This window comes from Cetorhinus maximus, chromosome 4 (genome assembly GCF_964194155.1).
Source record: "Cetorhinus maximus chromosome 4, sCetMax3.hap1.1, whole genome shotgun sequence".
Lineage (NCBI taxonomy): Eukaryota > Metazoa > Chordata > Chondrichthyes > Lamniformes > Cetorhinidae > Cetorhinus > Cetorhinus maximus.
The window spans coordinates 99,900,384-99,927,037 of NC_135882.1; positions in this window are offsets into that span (position 1 = coordinate 99,900,384).

Below are 26,654 nucleotides of genomic sequence, written 5' to 3' on the forward strand. Positions count from 1 at the left end.
GGCAAGTAAGTCTACTTTACTTTCTAGCCTCCAGTTAATAGTAAATAGTGTAAAAATAAGCCAAAGGTGTGGCTGGACAGCTTGGCTGTGTAGAATGCCCATCCTATGGCATGTGGGGAGTCATGGACGCTTCACATGGCCTAGACGAGCACATGTGCAGGAGGAGTCACCAGTCATGTGGGCTCCAGGTTTCGGAAGTCAAGTGGCGGCTGAAGTCACTACCCGCCTGGTCCTCCTAGGCTTTCTGGTGGTCACCCATTCCCTCTCTGCCTGCATGCTCTTCACCTGTGATGTGACCACCTCCCTAAATGCGCTATCCACGTAGTTCTCAACATCGCAGAGAGAGACAGAGACCAAGAGAACTGAGAAGGAGATAAAAGGAGTGAGCAATTAAGCGATGGGCAACTGTCTGGACTTTCAACTGCCTGGAAAATTCATACCATACCAGTAGCCACCTGGAAAGCTTTTAACACAAGGGCCGAGACTCTCAAGATTCAAGGTAAGAGGAAGCACTGCTGCCTGCTTTGCTGCTGCATTAGGAAAATTGCATTGATTAAAAAGACAAAAAGCCTTTAGAAAAGCAAAGCCTAAGCAAAGAAACATCTGCTCACTGAGTGCCCAGGGCGGTCAAGTACCTACAGTACATGACATACAGTGTACAATACTTGACAATATTTATAAGGTAATAAAGTAAATGTGGCCTCCTTTCACAGGTCTGGTAGACTAATACTAGCAGGAACAGCGCAGCTACAGGACAGGCAGGTGGCCCGGCCCTGGAGCTCCGTTAATGTGCACGGGTTGAACTGACAAGTCAATCAATGATGTCATCATTTTTGGAAAAAAACTCTCCAGGAATGGCTTCAGTCATAGTCGGCAACCCTAAATGTCACTGGTAAGGATTTGCTGCTCATCCCTAATTGCCTTTGAGAAGATGGCTTTGAGCCACCTTCTTGAACTGCTGCAATCCATCTGATATAAGTACACCTACAGTGCTGTTTGGAAGGATTTTTACCCAGCCACAGTGAAGGAACGATGGTACAGTTCCAAGTCAGGATGATGGTTGTGGTTTGGAGTGGAACTTCCAGGTGGTGGTATTCCCATGAATCTGCCGCCCTTGTCCTTCTAGGTGGTTGAGGTCATGGGTTTGGAAGTTGCTGTCAAAGGAGCCCTGGTGAGTTGCTGCAGTGCATCATGTAGATGGTACACACTACTGCCAATGCGCATTGGTGATGGGGGAACTTCCAGTCAAACACGCTGTATTGTCCTGGATGGCCCTCTCATCCAGGCAAGTGGAGAGCATTCCATCACACTCCTGACTTGTGTCTTGTGAGGGATTCAGCAATAATAATGCTGTTGAATATCAAGGAGAGATGATTAGATTCTCTCTTGTTGGAGGTGGTCATTGTCTTACACTTCTGTGGAGCAAATGTTACTTACTACTTGCCAGCACAAGCCTGGATGTTGTTTTTGCTGAAGATGGACATGGGCTGCTTCAGTATTTGAGGTGTCACAGATGGTATTGGACACTAGTGAGTGTCTCCACTTCTGACCATATGATGCAGTGAAGGACGTTGATGAAGCAACTGAAGATGGTTGGGTCTAGGACACTACCCTGAGGAACTCCTTCAGCGATGTCCTGGAGCTGATACGATTGGCCTCCAACAACAACAACTATTTGCTTGTGTTAGGTATGATTTCAACCAGTGGAGAGTTTTCCCTGATTCCCATTGACTTCAAATTTGCTAGGGCTCTGTCACATTCGGTCAAATACTGCTTTGATGTCAAGGGCAGTCACTCTTACCTCCCCTCTTGAGTTCAGTTCTTTAGTTCATGTTTGGACCAAGGCTTTAATATGGTCAGGAGCCGCGTGGCCGTGGCAGGACTCAAACTGAGCATTGGTGAGCAGGTTATTGTAGTGTATGTGCCATTTGAAAGCATTGTTGACAACACCTTCTATCATTTCCTCTTCCAATGTCCTAAGAACTGGCACAGAGGGACAATTAAAAGCAGGATAAAATTGGCCCTTTGGCCTTTGTGTAACTTGTGATGAACATAGGTTTTACCACGTGTTTGGGATACAAGTTGTTAGGATCATATTTCTTTAAACTGGATATTCATTTTTAAAATATGGAAGGGCATTACAGTATTTGGACATTGGAGGCTGCCCAAGAGTTTTTTTTTAACAGGGTCATAACTTCACCTTGTGTCAACAAGCAGGCCTCTTCCAAGCAATTACCTGAGCTGTATGGTCCTTGAGAAGGAGTTGTTGGTTTGTTTTGAACTGCAAAGAACTCTAATTAATGAAAAGCTGGAAGACAAAAAGGTAATCACATGGCAGAGGAAAAAAGCCTTAAGTTTGAACCTGTGGTTTTGCTTTCAGTCTTGTTGGAGAAATGCTGAAAACAGAAGGCAACCCTGACTAGCACTCTCTCTCTCTACTTTGTGGAACCGTGTGTGGTTCTCGACCTGTAGCCAGATGATCCTCATCTGAGTGCAATTTGTTTGCATAATTTTGGACTTGCTAGCTGAGACAGGAAGAATTGGTCCAGCTATAGTCTCCTCCACACTGAAGCATCATTATTGAACTTCCCAACATCTACTGGGCCCAGCAGCACGCCTTCATCCGAGGGAACTTCAGATCGACAGCATCGAACCTCTGTGAACTTTGATCTCCTTTTCCTTTCTAAGAAAGTTTTATTTCCATCTGCCCGACTCTGCAGAGACCACCTGTGTGTCTTTGATTTGTCTATGTGTGTGTGACTGTGTGTGTGCTGGGGAAGTTTAAAAGGGTTAGTTAGTTACACTTCCAGATTACAATTGTATGTCAACTAGCTCTTGAAACTTGTTTAAAAGGAATTTGTTGTATTATAAATTAATCATTCAAAGGTTTTTGAAAGAAGCCTGGTCAGAGACTATTTTCTTTTGGGTACTAGAAGTATAGGTAAACAATTGGCCATTTCAGTGAGAAAATTAAACATTTAAATTAATGATATGGCTGCGGAGTAGTGGGTCTTGACAATTCGCTCACTCCTCCCACCCCAGCCAAAACAATGCACATTACAGGATGGCTTGCATTACCCTATTACAGGGGTCAGTTGCAGAATATTGTTAAGATACATATGTAAAAAGCAAGAGGGGAGCCAGGGAAAGGGTAGGCCCACTCAGGGACAGAGGTGGGAATCTGTGTGTGGAGTCAGAAGAAATGGGAGAGATACTGAATGAATACTTCTCATCAGTATTCACCAAAGAGAAGGACTTAGCAGTCGATTTGCCTAGGGAAGAGTGTGTAGATAGCCTGGATCATGTCGAGATCAAAAAAGAGGAGGTGTTAGGCGTCTTGAAGAATATTAAGGTGGATAAGTCCCCAGGGCCAGATGGGATCTACCCCAGAGTACTGAGGGAGGCAAGGGAGGAGATTGCTGGGGCCTTGACAGAAATCTTTGTATCCTCACTGGCTATGGGTGAGGTCCCAGAGGACTGGAGAATGGCCAATGTTGTTCCATTGTTTAAGAAGGGTAGCAGGGATAATCCAGGAAATTACAGGCCAGTGAGCCTTACGTCAGTGGTAGGGAAATTATTGGAGAAGATTCTCCATGACAGGATTTACTACCATTTGGAAGCAAATGGGCGTATTAGTGAGAGGCAGCATGGTTTTGTGAAGGGGAGGTCGTGTCTCACTAACTTGATCAAGTTTTTCGAGGAAGTGACAAAGATGATCGACGATGGAAGGGCAGTGGATGTTATATACATGGATTTCAGTAAGGCCTTTTACAAGGTCCCTCATGGCAGACTGGTACAGAAGGTAAAGTCGCATGGGATCAGAGGTGAGCTGGCAAGATGGATACAGAATTGACTTGGTCATAGAAGACAGAGGGTAGCAGTGGAAGGCTGCTTTTCTGAATGGAGAGCTGTGACTAGTGGAGTTCCACAGGGATCAGTGCTGGGACGACCTTTGCTGTTTGTAATATACATAAATGATTTGGAGGAAAATGTAACTGGGCTAATTAGTAAGTTTGCAGATGACACTAAGGTTGGAGGAGTTGCAGATAGTGAAGAGGTTTGTCAAAGGATACAACAGGATATAGATCGGTTGGAGACTTGGGCGAAGAAATGGCAGATGGAGTTTAATCCGGACAAATGTGAGGTAATGCATTTTGTAAGGTCTAATACAGGCAGGAATTACACAGTAAATGGCAGAACCCTTAAGTGCATCGACGGGCAGAGGGATCTGGGTGTACAGGTCCACAGGTCACCGAAAGTGGCAACGCAGGTGGATAAGGTAGTCAGGAAGGCATATGGCATGCTTGCCTTCAATGGCAGGGGTATTGAGTATAAAAGCTGGGAAGTCATGCTGCAGCTGTATAGAACCTTGGTTAGGCCACATTTGGAATATTGCGTGCAATTCTGGTCACCACATTACCAGAAGGATATGGAGACATTGGCGAGGGTGCAGAGGAGGTTTACCAGGATGCTGCATGGTCTGGAGGTTATTAGCTATGAGGAGAGGTTGGAGAAACTTGGATTGTTCTCACTAGAGCAACGGAGATTGAGGGGCGACTTGATAGAAGTTTACAAAATTATGAGTGGCATGGACAAAGTAGATAGTCAGAAGCTTTTTCCCAGGGTGGAAGAGTCAATTACTAGGGGACATAGATTTAAGGTGAGAGGAGAAAACTCTAGAGGAGATGTGTGGGGCAAGTTTTTTACGCAGAGGGTAGTGAGTGCCTGGAATTCGCTGCCAGAGGAGGTGGTGGAAGCAGGTACGATAGTGGTGTTTAAGAGGCAGCTTGACAAATACATGAATAGGATGGGAATAGAGAGATACGGACCCCAGAAGTGCACTCTACACCCTCTACACCTCCATCCCCCACCGGAATGGTCTGAGGGCTCTCAGCTTCTTCCTCGAAAAGAGGCCCGAACAATCCCCATCCACCACTACTCTCCTCCGTCTGGCTGAACTTGTTCTCACGTTGAACAATTTCTCCTTTAACTCCTCTCACTTCCTCCAAATAAAAGGTGTGGCTATGGGTACCCGCATGGGCCCCAGCTATGCCTGTCTCTTTATGGGGTATATGGAACATTCCTTGTTCCAGTCCTATTCCGGCCCCCTCCCACAACTCTTTTTCCGGTACATCAATGCTTCATGCTCTCGCCGGGACCTGGAAAAATGTATTAATTTTGCTTCCAATCTCCACCCCTCCATCATTTTCACATGGTCCATCTCTGACACTTCCCTTCCCTTCCTTGACCTCTCTGTCTCAATTTCTGGTGATAGAATGTCCACCAATATTCATTACAAGCCTATCGACTCCCACAGCTACCTCGACTACAGCTCCTCACACCCCGCTTCCTGTAAGGACTCCATCCCATTCTCTCAGTTCCTTCGCCTCCGTTGCATCTGTTCTGATGATGCTACCTTCAAAAACAGTTCCTCTGACATGTCCTCCTTCTTCCTTAACCAAGGTTTTCCACCCACGGTAGTTGACAGGGCCCGCAACCGTGTACAGCCCATCCCCCACGCATCCGCCCTCACGCCTTCTCCTCCCTCTCAGAAACATGATAGGGTCCCCCTTGTCCTCACTTATCACCCCACCAGCCTCCGCATTCAAAGGATCATCCTCCGCCATTTCCGCCAACTCCAGCATGATGCCACCACCAAACACATCTTCCCTTCACCCCCCCGGCGGCATTCCGCAGGGATCGTTCCCTCCGTGACACCCTAGTCCACTCCTCCATCACCCCCTACTCCTCATCCCCCTCCTACGGCACCTCCCCATGCGAACGCAAGATATGCAACACCTGCCCCTTCACTTCCTCTCTCCTCACCTTCCAAGGGCCCAAACACTCCTTTCAAGTGAAGCAGCATTTCACTTGCATTTCCTCTAACTTAGTCTCCTGCATTCGTTGCTCCCAATGTGGTTTCCTCTACATTGGAGAGATCAAACGCAGACTGGGTGACCGCTTTGCAGAACACCTTCGGTCTGTCCGCAAGCATCACCCAGACCTCCCTGTTGCTTGCCATTTTAACACTCTACCCTGATCTCTTGCCCACATGTCTGTCCTTGGCTTGCTGCATTGTTCCAGTGAAGCTCAACGCAAACTGGAGGAACAGCACCTCATCTTCCGACTAGGCACTTTACAGCCTTCCGGACTGAATATTGAGTTCAACAATTTTAGATCTTAAACTCCTTCCTCCATCCCCATCCCCTTTCCGTTTCTTCCCCCTCCTCCTTGTTTTTTCCAATAATTTATATAAATTTTTCTTTTCCCACCTATTTCCATTATTTTTAATGTATTCCACCGATCATTTATCTATACCTTTTATGCCCTTTTAGTCTTATTTCACCCCACCCCCACGAGAGCTATCTTGCTTGTCCTGCTCTCCATTCTTAATTAGCACATTCTTTTAGATAATATCACCACCTTCAACACCTCTTTGCTCTTTTGTCTGTGACATCTTTTGGTTATCTCCTTCTATCACTGCTTGCTTGTCCCAACGACCACGCGCCCCCCTCTCCCCCCCCCACTTTAAACCAGCTTATATTTCACCCCTCTCCTATTTTTACTTAGTTCTGTTGAAGGGTCATGAGGACTCGAAACATCAACTGTACTCTTCTCCGCCGATGCTGCCAGACCTGCTGAGTTTTTCCAGGTATTTTTTATTTTTTGTTTTGGATTTCCAGCATCCGCAGTTTTTTTGTTTTTATCTCTGTGAAAAATGTTTTAGCTGACGGGCAATATGATCGGCGCAGGCTTGGAGGGCCGAAGGGCCTGTTCCTGTGCTGTACTTTTCTTTGTTTTTTGTTCTTTGTTCTTGGAATACAGACCTAACACATTTGTTCAACGTCTCTGCCATTTCGTGATTCCCTGTGATAATTTCTCTTGTCTCTTCCTTAAAGGGCCAATATTTACTTTAACCATTGTCTCCCTTTTCGTATGCTTCTAAAACCCCCCACAACCTATTTTTATATTCTTGGCTAGTTTATTCTCATATTCTAATTTTTCCATGCAGGATTGCCTTAATGGTCCTCAGGTAAGGAGAGCTGAAATCTGGAAACAATTGGGAAAATGTATGTTGGAATCTGATTTTCTCAACATTATCAGTTATGTGCTTCACAGCTATCATATAATCATGTTTAAAGTTATAGATTTTATGCTTGAATGTTTCACTGATTCATTCAACAGTAGCTCGGCGCTTAAGTGATATTGTATTCAATTTTTTGCAGGTTTGCAAATACATTTCCAGATTACTATTTACGCATACCTTAAGTTAAAAATTCATTTGGTGAATGCATCATTATTTAACTTAAAGGATGTTTATAATCCAATGATTTTCCAGCTATCATAAACGGGTTTCTGTGACTTGGCTAAAACAAAATTGGACTTGGTCATTTCTCAGTCTTCTGCATCTTTTATTTCATTGGCCACTTCTACTTTTCCTTGTTATCTACTAATTTGGTGCTGCAGCCAAAGAGATGGTAGGTGAAAATGTTTTGGAATCATCGATCCCATATGACTCTCTTTTATCCTGTGGGTAATGCTTCTATTTGCATATTAATGTAACAGGTGGTTATGAGTGTACCAGTTCATAGCAACAAATACATTTTGGGCGCAATTATAAATATTTGCAAACACCTGCCCTCTGTTCACATATTGCACTAACATAATTCAACTTCTAAGATCTTAATACTTAGCAATGTATACGAAAAACATTGCTTTAACACTTTTAAGTATTGCAAAGAAAAAGAAAATTTCTACAGTGCCTCATATTATGAAAGTAAGAATATATTTCTGAAGAAAAATTATTTTCCAAGTTGCCTTGCAGGTGGGTGGATGATTCAGACACAGAGGAATTCAGTCAAAGCCAGATTTCCACCCAAAATATAATTTTCCTCTGGCAAAAAGCAGGCTAAGAATTTATCAATGCCTGGTTCCTCCCATAATCTCCAGAGCCATCTGTAGATGTAGGAGTAGTGGTGTGGGATTAAACTTTCCTGCATTCAGTTAAGATGGGTGTTATTAGCCAGAAACATGACGAAACCAAACTTATATTTTAATATTTTAAATCCTTTATTGTCAAAATTGAAGAGATTTATCTAACATTTTTCAAGAGCTGGTTAGTTTAATGAATTCTTTGGAAATAAGTATAAAATATAGGCCATACAGTTTTAATAATTTCAAGAAAGATATATTGTACAATAATGAAAAGTTCAAACCTTTCAATGCTTAATCCAAAATGAAAACTGCACAAATGAATCTGGGACAAACTCATTTTAACTCATTCAAAGCCCACCCTCATGCACAGAGCTAAAATCAGACTCTGTATGACAGGCATTTTGTATAATTCTTAGGAAAGAATTTGACAGCAATGCAAATAGTCCCTTAAACCAGTTTCAGCAATGAAATCAAAAATGCACCAAACCATACAACAAATTCCAAGTTCAACACGGTTGAAGGGGAGGAACAGGTCAGGGTGCAAAACTTGCACACATAGTGGTTGTTATTTTGGGCATTTTGAGTGTACTTAGAAGTCCAAAATGGCATGTGTGGCACTTGTGCACACCAATGCTATGAGTCGCACCAGATGCCATACTGGTGAGGGCATTAGCACACGCACATTGAGCATCCACCAGAAGTATTCAGAGTATACTCTCAAATCACAATTTAAATCAGCATGTTTGATGCCAGCACTGCCATTTGGAGCTCCACACTTCAGCTAATGACCTCTTGTAAGCTTGAACAGGCAAATACGCATTCAGCAGCAGAAAGGCTAACCTTACAGTAATATTTAAAGGGATCATCAATTGTTTTCAGGTTAGTTGTTGATCAATTTCTACTGCTGCTGCAACAATTGTACAAGTGTTTGATGTTTTCTAGAGTTCTTTAAAGTCTACAAAGAATGGTGTGATAGGTTCTGAAGGACCTCTTCCTTACTTCAAGGCTCCAACTCAAACTAGTTGCTCCGGGACATGGATGCAGCAGCAGGCATTCCCTTTGGAATAGAGCATGACTGAGAGAATGATCAGAGGGAACACAGAGCAGGGAAATCTGTTAGAAGAGTAAGGAGGAAGAGAGGATGAAGAATTACTTTCAAAAGGAGGTCATATCTACCCACAGTGTTCAGCAAATAATTCTCCCAGCTGAACCTCAACGATGAACCATGTGTCAGACATCCCCACTTCACTCAGAACATCTTCAGTGAAATTTGCCACCTACAGCGACCACAACTGTCGCCTCAGAGTGGTGCAAGAACACACTACCAGTGTCTGTGAAAGTGATTATGACTGTAAACCTGAATGCATCTGACTGCTTCCAGGCTGGAGCTGGAGATGTTTGCAACTTTTCTCAGTTTGCCATCCACTGTTGCTTGGGGAGGCCACTGATGCTCTCTACGCAAAGCAATGACTGCATTTCATTCTCTCTTGTCAGAAAGCAGCAGGCAAAGCAGACACATGACTTTGCAAGGATTGCATGACGGTGACATTGCCTGCTCAAATGTCTCTTTGTGGGCATCACGTGTCAATTCAGAGATGTCCTGCAACCAAAACGGATTCCACTCCCTCAATGTTCAGCTGTATTCTGACAGCAGTCATGATGCCTCCAATCTGTGGCAGTCCACTGTGCCATCTGCCTTTGACCCACCATGACAAAACAGAGGGTGGCCACTGGCCAATAAGGGCTATCTACTGACAACATAGGTCATGACTCACATGCACAATTCACACACGAGGGGAGCATCCATGCAATGAAAGCACTGCTGCCATATGAGATGTGAGAGAGCAGATAATTGGCATCCTGAAACAATGCTTCCATTGTCTGGACCGTTCTGGAAGAGCTCTTCCATATGTAGCAGAGCGATTGTCAATATTTGTGGTGGGCTGCTGCATGCTGCACAACCATGCTGACATGAGGGCTCAACCTTTGCTCCCAGCTGTACAGTGAACAGCTGAGGAACAAGAGGAGGAGAAACAGAAAGAGGAGGAGGAAGTCAGAAAGCAACCTAGAGCAGCCCCTTTCTGGCCAGCTGTCCATGATCTATGCATCTGACTGTGACCCTAGTAAACACAATGTCAATTCCCCATTCACCAACTGTCCAACTCCATTTTGAATTTGGATTTATATTAGTTCATGTCTTACATTGTTATCAGTCCCATACATTTACATTGTTGTTATTACATTATCACTATTGCTACGTTAGCACAATTGCTACATTATGACTACACCATCTCCCCCCTTCAAGTCTTTGAATTTAGAGGTTCAAGTGGTCTGGAGGCCTTATAACCCTTTGATATCTTGTTCACAGTTATGTTGGGGGAGTGGCACAGTTGGACTTCCAAAGAGAATTAATGGAGTCTTCTTCTACAACAAGAAGGTTTAAATCTCTGCCTTCAGCTTCCAAGCCTTTCTTTGGAGCTTTGCCTGGTAATTTTGCCTCTGAGCCTTTGCTTCTTTTGGAGCTACTTTCAGGTCAGAATGTTTTGTTGAACTTTTCTCAGCCTTCCAGCATTTCAGTTTGTTTCTACATTTTAGTGAGGTTCTGGGTTTTTAATCCGCTTGCTTCCACCATGTTGGGAGGGCGTTGGTTACAGATCGGTATATTTTAAAGACGTTTTCATAGTCTTCCGTAGGTTAACTGTATGTCTTTATTAACTGCTAGAACCATTTATACATGTACAGTAAGGGTCACAAGCTATGAGCTGTCTCCATGCTTAGGTCTATACATGTCTCTGCTCAACACCACACTGACCTGAGTCTGGGTCATGTGCCTTCTTACATCTTACATCTCTGACTGAGCAGTATTGTACTCAGTCCAACATTAACCCTATAAGTGCCAGACCCTTACACGACATCCTCCTGAGAAAGAACAGAAAGTTCATGCTCCATCAAATCACTGCCACTCTCACTACTGCCACTATCACACATAATAACAAGAAATGGCTGAGCACATTATACACAGCAAAGGCTTGCAACCAGATTTTCCCAGTTGGAAACAGAGGAATGCAGATCCTGCATGCAGAGGTCCCACCCCCATTTCTGTCACCAGCATTTTGATCAGCATGGGAAAGGGAGCAGGTCATGAGCATGCAGGTAGCACTTTCACCCTGGCCAGCTCCGTCACGTGTATTTTAGGCCCCCTGATATCTCCATGGAGTCAGGCCTATTTTGGTAGGCAGCATAGTTCATGGCAACTCAGATATGTTATGAACCATGGGGGAACCCTTGTCTGGAGAAGGGAAACTTTTGACAGGTAAGTTCAAAATGTGTTGATAAGTTTGCATGTCATAATGTAATTGTGTATGATAAGTTAAACATGATTTGAATATGGTGATTAACGATAGGGCTTTGTTGTTGAAAGGTAAGTGACAATTAAATTGTGCACAATGTCAATATCTGAACTGTGGTGTTCCAGTGTCAAATCATGGTCAGAATCTTTGTTCTGGGACCAGGATCCTGACGTAGGTGAATTTCTGGGTTCTGACCCCAATCGTGTTAGTGTACAAGGCTGAAGTGTCAATAAGAGGCTCTACAGCAATGATACATCAGCAGTCTGCAAACTGACTGGAAAATTCTAGTCAACTTCTGCTGAGTGGTATTAATGAACCATGTAATTGGCCTAATAGGCAATTCACTGCTTGCCGGTAGGTAGCTGTCATTTCCCCTACTCCTCACATTAAGATAATGGCCCGGAGGCAGGAACATGCCGGCAGCCCAGAGCCAACATTCAGGCCTTCCAAAACAAAAACAGAATTACCTGGAAAAACTCAGCAGGTCTGGCAGCATCGGTGGAGAAGAAATCAGTTGACGTTTCGAGTCCTCATGACCCTTCGGCAGAACTGAGTATAGTTAGGAGAGAGGTGAAATATAAGCTGGTCTAAGGTGGGGGGAGTGGGGAGAGAGAAGTTGAGGGTGGGGTGGTTGTGGGGATAAGCAAGCAGTGATAGGAGCAGATAATCAAAAGATGTCACAGACAAAAGGATCAAAGAGGTGTTGAAGGTGGTCATATTATCTAAGAAAAGTGCTAATTAAGAATGGAAGGCAGGATACTCAAGGTACAGCTCTAGTGGGGGTGGGGTGGAAAGACTAACAAAGTTTTAGTTTTAGATTTAAAAATAATGGAAATAGGTGGGAAAAGAAGAATCTATATAAATTATTGAAAAAAGAAGGGAGAAACGGGGTGGGGATGGGGGGATGGGGAGTTTAAGATCTAAAGTTGTTGAATTCAATATTCAGCCCGGAAGGCTGTAAAGTGCCTAGTTGGAAGATGAGGTGCTGTTCCTCCAGTTTGCGTTGGGCTTGCCTCCAGTCCCACCTTCAACTGCAATCAAAAATTCTGCCCCCAAGTTCCAGAGGTTTTTCATCATTAGTGTCTTGTTGCTGTTCCGCCACTGGCAGACCAGGTTGCAGTTCTTGGCTATCTGAAAGGAGAAAGGCACAAGGATAGGATTATGGGGAGGGAAAGGATAAAGCAAGAGGTACATACTGCAATATAAAGGGTTAAGAACATAAGAGCGTTAGAAATAGGAGCAGGAGTAGGCCATTCGGCCCCCGAGTCTGCTGCACCATTCAATCAGATCATGGTTGATCGGCTTGTGTTTCGAATTCCACATTCCCATGTACTCCCAATAACCTTTGATTCTCTTGCCTAACAAGAAACCAATTAGGGATGGGCTATAAATGCTGACCCAGCCAGCGATGCCCACATCCCATGAATGAATTTTTTAAAACCCGACGAAGCTACAACACAGGACGACTTGTGTGCCAAACAGCATAAGCAGCAAGTAATAGACAGAGCTAAGCAATTCCATAACCGAAGGATCAGATCTAAGCTCTGCAGTCTTGCCACATCCAGCCATGAATGGTGGTAGACAATTAAACAACTCACTGGAGGAGGAGGCTCCACAAATATCCCTTTCCTCAATGTCCAGTACATCAGTGCAAAAGACATGGCTGAAGCTTTTGCAACAATCTTCAGCCAGAAGTGCTGAGTGGATAATCCATTTTGGCACCCGGGGATCCTCAGCAGCACAGATGTCAGTCTTCAGCCAATTTGATTCACTCCCTGTGATAGCAAGGAGCCCAAGCAAAACTGGAGTCAATGGGAATTGGGGCGAAAACTCTCCACTGCTTGGAGTCATACCTAGCACAAAGGAAGATGGTTATGGTTATTGGAGGTCAATCATCTCAGTTCCAGGACATGACTGCAGGAGTTCCTCAGGGTAGTGCCCTCGGCCCAACCATCTTCAGCTGCTTCATCAATAACCTTCCTTCCATCATAAGGTCAGAAGTGGGGATGGCCGCTGATGATTGCACAATGCTCAGCACCATTCGTGACTCCTCAGCTACTGAAGCAGTCTATGTCCAAATTCAGCAAGACCTAGACAATATCCAGGCTTGGGCTAGCAAGTAGCAAGTTACATTTGCCACACAAGTGCCAGGCAATGACCATCTCCAACAAGAGAGAATCTAACCATTGCCCCTTGACATTCAATGGCATTACCATCACTGAATCCCCCACTATCAACATCCTGGAAGTTACCATTGACCAGAAACTGAACTGGACTTGCCATATAAATACTGTGACTACAAGAGCAGGTCAGAGGCTAGAAATCCTGCAGCGAGTAACTTTACATCCCGGCTTCCCAAAGCCTGTCCACCATCTACAAGGCAGAAGTCAGGAGTGTGATGGAATACTTGCAAGCTACTCACCATCCTGACTTGGAACTCCCTTCCTAACAGAACTGTGGGTGTACTTACACCATATGGACTGCAGCAGTTCAAGAATGCAGCTCACCACCACCTTCTCAAGGGCAACTAGGGATGGGCAATAAATACTGGCTTAGCCAGCGACACCCACATCCCAGAAATGAATAATAAAAAAGAATTGAATGACTGACTGTCTTTCATGCAATAATCTTCAACCTTTTGTTTAGAAGCAGTGGAAATCCAGCCTTCAGAAGTTGAGAGTCTTACAGGAATTTGGTCATTTTTTCCTTCATCATCTAAGTGCATTGAAATCTCGATCTTCAATGCCTTTTCAGTCTTTGTTTGCAGCAGTAGATGATACAGCTGTGAGAGTCTTCCCTGGAGGTGAAGATCATTCCTCTTCTGAAACTTCTTCCCAGAGCCCTTCGAGGGAACAACAAGCTCCTTAGAGTGTCCTGAGTTCTTCTCTTCTAGTCCCAGAGGGTTTAAAGGTCGATTCTCTTCAGTCCTCTCTTCTGGATCAACCTTTTGTTGAAAAATCTTTGTTGTCCTTGCGGTTCAGTCATTCTGCAACCTACATTCAGCTTTCAAGCTATGCTGAGAGCAATGCTGATAAAGTGCTGTACTATTCTGCAGATGATGCTGTCATCCCCAAGGACTGAGAATACTGAGGAAGATTGAATCCCCCAGAACTGGAATTTGGGGAGGGGAAGAGTTGGAGTTGGAAGTTGGAGTTGAGTAGAGTCTGTAGTTGTCAAAAGGGAGTTACAAAATTGTAATGTAAATAGTTAAAGACACAAGCCCAGATTTTCGTCCCCGGATCGGGTTTGCAGAGTCAGGAGATTTCCCGGCTTGGTGAACCCAACCTTTAAAAATGGCCACCCGCAGGTGGGATTTTCAGCCGAGGGGGTCGTGGGCTGAAACAGGAGTTGAGGCAGGCAACCCCGGAACAAACCAGCAGGCTGTCGGGTGCAGAGGCGGGCTGGGTGCAAGGCCTGCCTCTGTGGCCTGGCAAATACCTTAAAATAAATTTTTTTAAATAATAAAACATAAATATCCCTCCAGCCCTCATCCCTCAAACCCCTGTATGCCAGCCCATGCCACCCACCCACCGCCCCATTGCCTCCTCACCCATATCCCAACTTAGTGACCCCTGCCCACATGCAATGACCCCACACATCCCTATGCCAACTTAATGCCCCTCTACCTAACACCATTGCCACTATACCCCCTCTGCCAGCTTAACTGCTAACCCATGCCCCCACTGCCCTTTGCCCTTACCCCCTCCTTGCCAACTCGCCTAGTATCCTTGGACAGTTCCATGATAGCTTTGACACTTCCTGGATAACTTTTACAGGCTTGACACTTCCTGGATAGCTTTGACATGTTCGAGACTTCCCGGATAACATTGACAGGTTTGACAGCTGAACAACTTCTTAACATTTCTTTGACAGCTGGATAGTTCCTTGACAGCTGGACAGCTCTTTTACAGCTTGATAGGTCCAATGAGTTTGTGTGCAAAGAGTGCATAATCATGTTCACTTTTAATAATCCCAAAGGGGGCAGTACCTCTCCCAAAGCGTGCTTGACCTCTCCTAAAGGTGCCCTGGGACCCTATCCAAAGGGTTACCTGACCTTTACCGAGCTGGCTATCCATAAGTATGCACCACGTTCAGACCTTCTCTTACCAGTTCTAACCTGCACACTCTGGATTCCACACTCCTGTTCTTCCAAAATCCCACTTCAGTGGAGGCAGCTGGTGATTTAGATGGCTTGCTGCCTCCACGAATTGCATATGCATGAACCCCCAGCCCAACTCCAGTCCTGCCCCAACAAAGATGGGAAATGCCGGATTCGGGGGTGGGACTTCGAATTTTTGACCACTTCCAGAATTTTTGCAATGACGGAGAGGCTCTCCAATGTGGTGGAAATCTGGGCCATAGGTTAATATTGCTGTTAAAAAATAGGATAGGATCCCTGGGTGGAGATGTAGCATAAAAGGTTAACAGATGGGATATGCTAATGTATGATGTAGATGATGATGTCCCACTGACACTAGAGAGAGGGGCTGGAATCATGCCTAAGAGCTGCCTACTCTGTTACCTGTCTAGAAGTGGTACTAATAAACAAGGGTTCAGCAGGTATGTCTACAGTCTGTCTAAGAGCCAAGTCCTACATCTAAAATCCCAGTCTCAGGACACGTGCTTATACCACCTGCAGATCGTAAATCAGAAGAGACTGTGGGACAATTGCGAAGTGGAATGTGAGAAAGAGGAGCAGTTATGGTCTATAGTTTCAGCCCCACCACTGGTCACAGCTTCAGTAATGGCTGTTCCAATGATGGTGAGCTCCGTCTCCTCCCTGTATCCTGCCTGTTCACTCCTGCTGCCTCTAATTGTGCACCTCCTTGCTTGCAAGAGAGAGAGGGAAGTGTGTCGCTCTCTGTGATGAAAGCTGTTTGGGTAATGTGGCTGTCATAGTCCCACTGCTTTCTGAACATTTGTCTGCCATGTCTCCCAGCCTGTTTAGGATAAAGTGATTCTTTACTGATTTTCAACTACTCCACCAAGGCCTCCAGTGCAGATTCCAAAAACCTTGTAACAACCTCTCTTCCATATTGTGCTATTATTCAGTCTTTTTCCATGTCAGTGACTTTAATAAGGACTTCCACCAGCTGTTCTAGCCACAATGTACCTTCTGTTTAAGAGGTGCAGGCTGGCTTTAAGTAGTGCAGCCTAGCTTTAACATCCACTAGCCTCTTACAATTTTGAACCTCCTGCTAATGCCTGCAGTCACTCAACTGTGTGGATTGTGTTGGTTGGGCACCACAACCATGAGAATGAGCAGGCAGCATGCAGTTTTGAGAGTCACATGGCCATTTTCCAGGCCGTACAACTTAGTTCCCTAGGAGACTTCCCACACTTGGGGTAGAATTTAATGCCCTCCACTGTGATGAGTTTGGTGGCAGGGGGGCATTTATATGGCCTAGAGGGCTGGGGTGGGTACTCTGCTGCCTTCCTGCCTCTGCCCCAATTAAGTCCGTGGCAGGAAGGCTCATGGACTGCCTTCCTGCCCTGATGCCAATTGAAGCGCTTAAAATGCGCAATTAATCTCCACTTAAGAGCTTCATTCTGCTGTTGCTGCAAGTTAATCAGCGGTGGGTAGTCAATCCCCACACGGGGAGCCCAAATAGCAAAATGCTGTTGGGTTTGTTTGCAGACTCCCAGGGTGGGGTGTCCCTTGGTGTCAGGCACTCATAGGGAAGGTGGGCATGGTTCACTGAGAACCAACCCCTGCCTTCTCTTCCAATTGCACTTCTCCTTTCAGCCAGCAACCACCTCCCCATGCCCTCATGCTGCCCTCACTAAGTTCCTTGGTCTAGGTCCCTTGCTGATCCTGGGCTTCTGATGTGAGCATTGCCGGCAGTTACCACAACTCCCCCAGTGGCACTGATAGCAATGGAAAGCTGCTGGCCTCTCATTGGCTGTCAGCTCTCCCAGGCTTTCACCCCCAGAGTCCTTGATCCTAGGGATCGAAGGCCCACTGCTGGCCACTTAAGTACCTGATTGGCACTTAATATGGAACGCCTTCCCCACAGGAGATGACGCTGGGCTCTCACCAGCTCTCCAGCCAGTGGGTAAGCCCCCATTGCCTGGATTAAATTCTGGCCAGGGAATTAGAGCATTGGGAGGTAGTGTTTCCCTTCATTCTTCCTCCTGCACAGAGGCCTGTTTCATGTGCCAATTAGCGGCTGATTAAAAATCAGCATTGAAAAAACCTAGCAGGTTTGAGGACAATTTTAACCAATGGGCATGAAGCTTGGAAAAGGGGGCAGGGTGACTGGGAAGAACCCAAAAAGGAAAGATCAAATAAATCATCACTGAAGAACTAAAAAACATACACAATGATTTTCTCAACCAATTAAATCTCATTTGGGCAAATTGCACAAGAAAGGGATTTAATACTGACCCAAAAGATATTATGGGCAACGATCGTCTATAACAGGTGATAATGAGTCAGCCAATTTTATATTGCCCCTGATTTTTATTTCCATTGAAGTCTCACTATCGCATTTTACATAATCATCAATGTCAAGAACTACCCCCAAAAAATCCTGCAGTCTAGGGTTAGAGGCAGTTCATGTGCTATTACCATGGATCAGGCCACATCATGCACAGTCCTGATTTTACATGGTGGAAAGTAAACTTTTCAGTTACTATATTTCACACAGGGAGACATTTTCTGTTAAGTTCTCCCATAGGTGGAAGACAGAGGAAGCACACCTGTCCGTAAAATTCAAACCACCTGCTTCCGCAGGAGATTCCACATACATCTGTTGCTGCATTCCCCATGTAAGGGATGTTTCCATTACTCAAATTCTTTAGCTAATTATCGCTTATTTGACAATTAATTATTAGCATGTACTTGATCACTGATCTCTCTGTGGACAAGGGAAGACCAGTATAAATTCAAAGGGGAGACGGTGATTGTGAGCGATGCATGAATCTCACCATAAACAAATATAGTTAATTATGCAGCATTAGAAGTTCTTTGGATATGATCAGAAAAACTGTGAACCATGTCACTTTAATGGCATGCCCTCTGTAAAAATAAACATGCATCACCTTTTATTGAATTTTTCTGTTCCAAGAAGAGTCAGAGTAAGAACCATTTCATTACATAAAAAGGTGTTTTTATTTCTCTTTAGAAAACAATTATTGTTTTTGAGAAAATTATCTTTCCCCCGCACCCACCACCCCCTCACCCGCCTCAGATTTCATCCCCTCCTCCTTCTCATTCCCGGTCTCAATTGATTGTCTGGGAACAGAGCTGTTGTGTTGGAAGGGAATATGTCCCATGAAATATTTCCACTGCAATCTGTGTGAACCCATCTCTCAAGTGAGAACTAAGGAAAAATGAAACTCTCTCAAGTCAATTACTTTCAGTTATTTTCTCATGTGAAGCAAATGCAAATTTCAGTTTGCACACAAGTCTTAGGAGTTACATTTGTGGGTTGATGTATTGTGCAGTTCTAGCATCATACAGGAATTTTCATTTCATATTTGCACCATTGGGAGTGATTTTGAGCACACACTTTTCACAATTTTCCATTAATTAAGGTGAATGTGCAAAGCTCTGCACCAGGTGCATAAGCTCATAAAATTGCCTCTGATAAGTGTATTGAAATCCAAAGACAAATCCTATGATTTTTACAGTTTGAGAGCCACATGTTGTAATAATTATGCTATTTAATGCTTTAAAAAAACCCTCCAAGGGTTAAAAGTAAAGGATATGCCCTATGAATTTAATCATTGTATAAAACAAGACTCAAACATGCTGACTTTTTTAATGTTATAGAAGGTTGTTTGCTTTTCTAATGCTGGGACACTAGCTAAATTAATTAACATATTAAATATATACGCCAGCTCCAGTAATTTGCAGGTATTAATAGGTTGGAGCTCTGTAAGTTTATCCAATTCAGGATCAAAGCTGTTTATGAGTGGGTTATTTAGTGAAGTTACACTCCCAATATTATCCTTACTGAATGGAGAGTATGGATATTGTGTCATGAATCTATCTTATCTAGCTAGGTCCATCCTAGGAACATTACTCACTGAATTTGCCCCATGAATTTCATCACTATATAAAACCAAACTCAAAAAATGATTTTGTTGTGGTTAATTGTTAAGACTGGTGAAATGATTTATTTGAAAGTGGTCATGGACTGTCCTAAAGCCACAGTGTTATTCCATTGCAGTCAGTTTGGTAATATCTTTCAAATTCATCTACTTTCCTTCTTCAAATAAATAGAGTGGTAAAAGCAGGATATTTTTGTAGATTATTTAGTTTTTGCTGAATCTTGGAAGCTGTTCAGTCAAAAGTCCAGGATGAGCATGAAGCTTCCTACCTGAAATCAAACAACATTCTATTACCAAGGGCAATGTGAGGGAAAGACTGCTAACTGTCACTGCACCAGTACTCAGAGCTTTGCTGGATTCCAAGAAACTGCAAGAGTCCATTCTAGCTGCTGAGCGAGTGGTGTTGAGTGCTGTCTGTTATAAACCTTTTTGTTCTTGCGTTCTAGTACTAAACTCTTCTGCTGCATTTTGTTACTCTTATCTGATTTTTTTGGTGAGCCACACAAGCCAAACATCAGTGTTCGATGTTTCAAATGCCACCACAATCCATGTTTGTGGATGAATGTTAGGCCAGGCAATGTCCCTTTAGCCTCTCCTGCCCAACTCCTGCTATTTTTGGAAGTGATTATTGTCACATATGGTTGAGGACTTGATTACAACAGAAAATCATGCCTTGGGGCCGAAAGGAGGGGCAGTTAAGGAGATGGGCTGCCAACTCTGGTTTGACATATTCTTGGCAGTGTCATCATTTGAGTGGGGTGGGAGGGGGGGAAAGGGAGGGACAATGAGAAGATAGAAGAATCAAGGATTGACTGTTTGGCAGGAGAGGTTGGGAATGAACTTTGCTGAGGCTGGACAGATGGGCTAAAACACATTTTCCTGCTCCTATACATATATCCTTTTCAAGTGGGGAGAACCTAGGAACCACACTCTGTGGAGGCAAAGCCAGGATTGATGATTTAGGAGCCAAGAGAGAAGAAGATCGTCGCCAAGTGGAATAAGAAGAACGTCAACATCAACTGAAATGGTGAGATCAAGAAAGCACAATTTGAACAGGGATGAAAGGAGAATGCCAGCATGAACTCGAAAGGTTGAAAGAGGAGAGTGTCTCAATGAATAAGAGCATGGAGGAAACAATGTAACAGTGAAGAGAGCAGCAGTTACACATTTGCAGTGAATAGAGTGACAGTACAATGTCTCAGTCAGTGATGGAGTGAGGGTACACATCCTCGGTAAATAGAGGGAGAGTATACTGTCTCAGCGAACAGAGTGAAAGTAAATCCTCAGTTAATAGAGTGAGAGTACAGTGTTTCAGAGAATAAAGTAAGAGTATACTGTCTCAGTGAACAGAGTGAGTATGCACTGTGTCAGTGAATAGAGTGAGAATACACTGTCTCAGTGAATACAGGGAGAGTACACTGCCTCAGTGAACAGAGAGAGAGTACACTGTCTCAATGAATACAATGAGTGCATTGCCTCAGTGAATAGAGTGAGATTACACTGTGCCAGTGAAAAGAGTGAGAGTAAACCCTCAGTGAATACAATGAGAATACACTCTCTCAGTGAGAATAGAGTGAGAATACACTCTCTCAGTGAATAGAGTGAGAGTACACTGTCTCAGTGAACAGAGAGAGAGTACACTATCTCAGTGAATAGAGTGAGAGGACACTGTCTCAGTTAATAGAGAGGGAGTACACTATCTCAGTGAATAGAGTGAGAGTACACTGCCTAAGTGAATAAAGTGAGAACATAACAACTCAGTGAATAGAGGGAGTGTACACTGCCTCAGAGAACAGAGTGAAAGTAAATTCTTAGTTAATAGGGTGAGAGTACAGTGTCTCAGAGAATAAAGTGACAGTACATGGTCTCAGTGAATAGAGTGAGTGTACACTATGTCAGTGGACAGAGTGAGAGTAAAGCCTCAGTGAACAGAATGAGAGAAGGCAGTCTCAATGAATATAGTATGAGTACTCTGTCTCAGTGAATAGATTGAGAGTACACTGTGTCAGTGAATACAGTGAGAATATACTGTCTCGGTGAAAAGAGTGAGAGTACACCATCCCAATGAATAAAGTGAGAGTACATTATCTCAGTGAATACAGTGAGAGAACGCTGTCTCATTGAGCAAAGTGAGTATACACTGTGTTAGTGAATAGAGTGAGAGTAAACTCTCAGTGAATAGAATGAGAGTACACTGTCTCAGTGAACATACAGAGAGTACACCATCTCAATGAATACAGTGAGAGTACACCGTCTCAATGAATAGAGTGAGAGTGCTCCGTCTCAGTAAATAGGGTTAGTGTTCACTGTCTCAGTGAATAGAGGGACAGTACACTGTCTCAGTGAACAGAGTGAGAGTACACCGACTCAATGAATAGAGTGAGAGAAAAATCTCAGTGAATAGAGTGAGTACACTGTCTCTGTGAGTAGAGTGAGAATACACTGTTTCAGTGAATAGAGTGGGAGTACTCCATCTCAGTGAATAGAGAGTAAACTCCCATTGAATAGAGAGAGAGTACACTCTCTAAGCAAATACAGTGAGAATGCACTGACTCAGTGATTAAAGCGAGAGTACATTGTCTTAACGAATAGAACGAAAGTAAACTTTCAGTCAATAGAGTGAGAGTACAGTGTCTCAGGGAATAAAGTGAGAGTACACTATTTCAGTGAATAGAGTGAGATTACTTCGTCTCAGTGAACAGAGTGAATGTAAATAGTGTCAGTGAATAGAGTGAGCATAAACCCTCAGTGAATAGAATGAGAGAATACTGTCTCAGTGAATACATTGAGAGGACACTGTCTCAGTGAATAGAGTGGGAGTACGCAGTCTCAGTGAATAGAGTGAGTGTACACTGTGTCAGTGAATAGAGTGAGAGTAAACCCTCAGTGAATAGAATGAGAGTACACTGTTTCAGTGAATGCAGTGTAAGTACTCCATCTCAGTGAATACAGTGAGAGTACACTGTCTCAGTGAATAGAGTGAGATTACATTGTCTCAGTGAACAGAGTGATTGTAAACAGTGTCAGTGACTAGGGTGAGAGTAAACCCGCAGTGAATAGAATGAGAGAACACCGTCTCAGTGAATACAATGAGAGGGCACTGTCTCAGTGAACAGAGTGAGAGTACATCATCTCAGTGAATAGAAGGAAAGTACACTGTCTCAGTGAATAGATTGATAGTAAACTTTCAGTTAATAGTGAGAGTACAGTATCTCAGCGAATAAAATGAGAGTACACTCCCTCAGTAAATAGAGGGGGAACACACAGTCTCAGTGAATAGAGTGTACACTGTGTCATTGACTAGAGTGAAAGTAAACTCTCAGTGAATAGAATGAGAGTACACTGTCTCAGTGAGCAGAAAGAGAGTTCAGTCTCAATGAATAGAGTGAGAGTGCTCTGTCTCAGTAAATAAGGTGAGAATACACTGCCTCAGTGAATAGAGTGAGAGTACTCCGTCTCAGTGAATACAGTGAGAGTACACTGTCTCAGTTAATACAGTGAGGGTACACCATCTCAGTGAATAGAGGGAGTGTACACTGCCTCAGTGAACAGAGTGTGAGTAAACTCTCAGTTAATAGAATGAGCGTACAATGTCTCAGAGAATGAAGTGAGAATACATTGTCTCAGTATATAGCATGAGAGTACACCATTGAAACGAATAGAGTGAGAGCACACTGTCTCAGTGAACAGAGTAAGAGTAAACTCTCGGTGAATACAATGAGAATACACTGTCTCAGTGAATAAAGTGAGAATAGGCCGTCTGAGTGAATAGAGTGAGAGTAAACTCTCTGTGAATAGAGTGAGAGTACTCTGTCGCAGTGACTACAGTGAGAATGCATTGTCTCAGTGAATAAAGTGAGAGCACAGAGTCTCAGTGAATATAATGAGAGTATACTGTCTCAGTGAATAGAGTAATAGTACACTGTCTCAGTGAATGGAGTGAGAGTACACAGGCTCAGTGACAGAGTGAAAGTACTCCGTCACTGTTGGATCCCGGTCACCAGTTTGTTGGGACTTATGGATCCGGCTTGCATACTTGTTTTGCGATGGCCGAGTTGGTAGAATAGACAGAGTGGGTCAGCAGACACTTCTTAGATGGAACACATTCTGTTTACTTACAGAGGTATTCAACAGCTACACTTGTGTGTGTCAACTCAAACCCTGTCTCTACACTACAGACTCCAGCTACAGATTACTGGCTATTGAGGTAGTCCGCGCTACTCTTCTATTGGATACTAAGATCATGTGATCTTCCATTATAACATTCTTCTTAAAGGTATATGACACATCAGATTACCACATCCCTCCCTCTTTATTCAGAAATACAATTTACAGTTGCAATCACAATTTTCTCAAAATATCAAATTATTTACAGAGATAAGTAATTACAAATTCAGTATTTCTGGGGGTTTCCTTGTGCATGTAGCCCCACAACTTCAGATGCTTTGTTAGGAACCTCCTTTTCTGGAGTTTTCTGAACATCAGGTTCTTCAGGAGGCACCTGCAAATCGGTTTCCTCAACTCTTGCAGGTGCAGCCGACCCTGCGGTCACATCTGTACTCGGTTGAATTCTCTCAACAGGAAACGTTGACTCAGTTGTGAACACTGGTGGAATCATTTCTTGGTGAATGGTTTCTCTCCTCCTTATATGATCCGTATATCTCCCTATGACTCAGTCATCCACCTTCATATGATAAGAAAGAGGTTCAATCATTGCACATATTTCACCCGATAACCACTTTGGTCCTTCTCCAAAATTCTTCACATATACCGTTTATCCTACAGTAAATTTAGTTTTCTGACTTCCATGACTCCTTTCCACCTTCCCCCCTAAATTTGGCATTATTAAGCTCAATCTTGTCCTGAGACAGCATCTCATCAAAAACTCTGCAGGTGTGACACCTGTTGTTGTGTGAGGGGTGGTCCTATAATGGAAAAGAAAGCGTGCTAGCTTGGTTAAGGAAGCTCCTGTTAATTTCTTCATGCCCGCCTTGAATGTTTGAACCGCTATTTCGGACTTTTCCTTTGGGCAAGGGTGGTACGGTGAAGTTCTTACATGAGTGTTACTGTTGAGGCTGATAAACCATAGCACTCATAAATGCCATGCCATTATCAGAAATGACTACTTCTGGTAGTCCGTGAATGGCAAAACTTTGATGTAACTTCCCAGTTGTAGCAAAAGATGTTGGTGACTTCACCTCATATATGTCCATCCATTTTGAGTGGGCATCAACAATAAATAGAAACATTGTTCCCATGTATGGTCCCACATAGTCAACGTGTAATCGTATCCATGGCCTTCCTGGCCACTCCCAAGGGTGTAACGGAACTGTAGAAGGTAATTTTTGCACTTGCTGACACTGCATACAATTCTTCTAAGATCTCTATTTCTCCACCCATCCCAAGCCACATGCTGTAGTCTTCATTCGGGAAATTCCTGGATGTGCACTGTGTAGTTCAATTCACAATGGCTTTCTTGCTTTTGGAGGAACAATCACTTGTACTCCCCACAATAAGATACCATCCTGGCTGGTTATTCTATCTTCTGTTAAAGTACGGTTTCATTTCATCAGATACCTGCTCTTGTGACCAACCGTGAAGAGCTTGTTCTCGTATTTTGGATAAGACCAGGTCTCAACTTGTCCATTCTCTGATCTGTCTAGCACATACTGGTGATGAATCTAATAAGTCCAACAGTAAAACAAGTTCTTGAGGGACTGGGCCATCTGCATCTTTTTATTGTAAGGGTAAATGACTCAGTGCATCAGCATTTGCAATTTGGCTTCCAGGCCTGTGGATGAACATATACTCCAGGATCAATGCCCATCTTTGTATTCTTGCTGAGGCTATGGGTGGTATAGCCTTGTGCTCACTGAACAATCCTAGCAATGGCTTGTGGTCTGAAACAATAGTAAAATGACAGCCAGGTATGTACTGGTGAAATTTCTTGACACCAAAGATGATTAACAGGCCTTGATTTTCTATCTGTGAGTATCCCTTTTCCACTGTGGTGAGTGGTCTTGAGACATATCCTATAGGCTATATCCTGTGCCATCATCCATTCAGTGGGAGAGCACTGCTCCCACTCCATAGGGAGATGCATCACATGCCAACACCAATTTTTCCCTCTGGTCGTAATGCACTAATAGATTGGATGAGTGCAACAATTTTTTTATCTTTATGAAAGCTTCTTTCTGTGGTATTTGCCAAGATCAACGTTGGTTTTTCTTTACTAGGTAATACAGAGGTGCCATGTCTGTAGACATATTAGGTAAGAAACACCCATAATAATTGATCATCCCTAGAAGTGGTTTGAGCTTGGAGGTGTTCTTTGGCGCAGGTGCTCCCTTATGGCTCTCACTTTCTCCTCAACCGGGCGGAGGCCCTGTGAATCTGCCCTGTGAACCAAGTAGATTAGCTCCTTCACTTGGAATGTGCACTTTTCTTCTTTTAAACGCACTCCAACCTGCATGAAACATTTTAAGACTTCTAAGTTCGCCAAATGCTGCTTTTCAGTGAATCCTGTCACCAGATCATCATTTAAATAAACTGCAACTTGGGGCAGTCCCTGCAGTATACTTTGCATTGTTCTCTGGAATATGGCACAAGCGGAGGAGACGCTGAAAGGCAAATGGGTATATTGGTACAACCCTTTGCGTGTATTAATTGTGACAAATTTCCAGGAGGCCTTCTCTATCTCTAATTGTTGATAAGCATGACTCATACCAAGCTTTGTGTAAGTGGTTCTGCCTGCCAGTTTAGCATACAGGTCTTTGATTTTTGGTATGGGGTGTCTTAGCCACTTAGCCACTTAATTAACTGTCAATTTGTAATCTCCACAAATTCAAATGCTTTGGTCGGGTTTAAGAATGGGGACTGGTGGTACTGCTCATTCTGAGAACTGCAGAGGTTGTATAACTCCCAGTTTCTCTAATCTGTCCAGTTCGGTGTTAACTTTTTTCCGCTGTGCATAAGGTACAAGTCTTTCCCTCATGAATTGGGTGGGGGGCACCTCTGGGTCCACATGAATTTTTGCTTGAAGTCCCTAGATTACCCCAAGTTCATCCTTGAAGACTGAGTCGTATTTTTGTAGTAGCTCTGGTAACACACTTGCTCTCAGCTGGAAAATTTCTGCGCATTCTAACTTAATCTCCTTTGGCCAGTTTCGTCCAAGGAGGATTGTCCCCTTGCCTGCTACCACCATCAAGAGTAGTTTTACCAATTGGCTTCCGTAAAGGACATTAACTCCGCTTATGCCTTTAAGTTGGATGTCTCCTCCCATGTAAGTTTTTAATTTGGCATCTGTTCTTC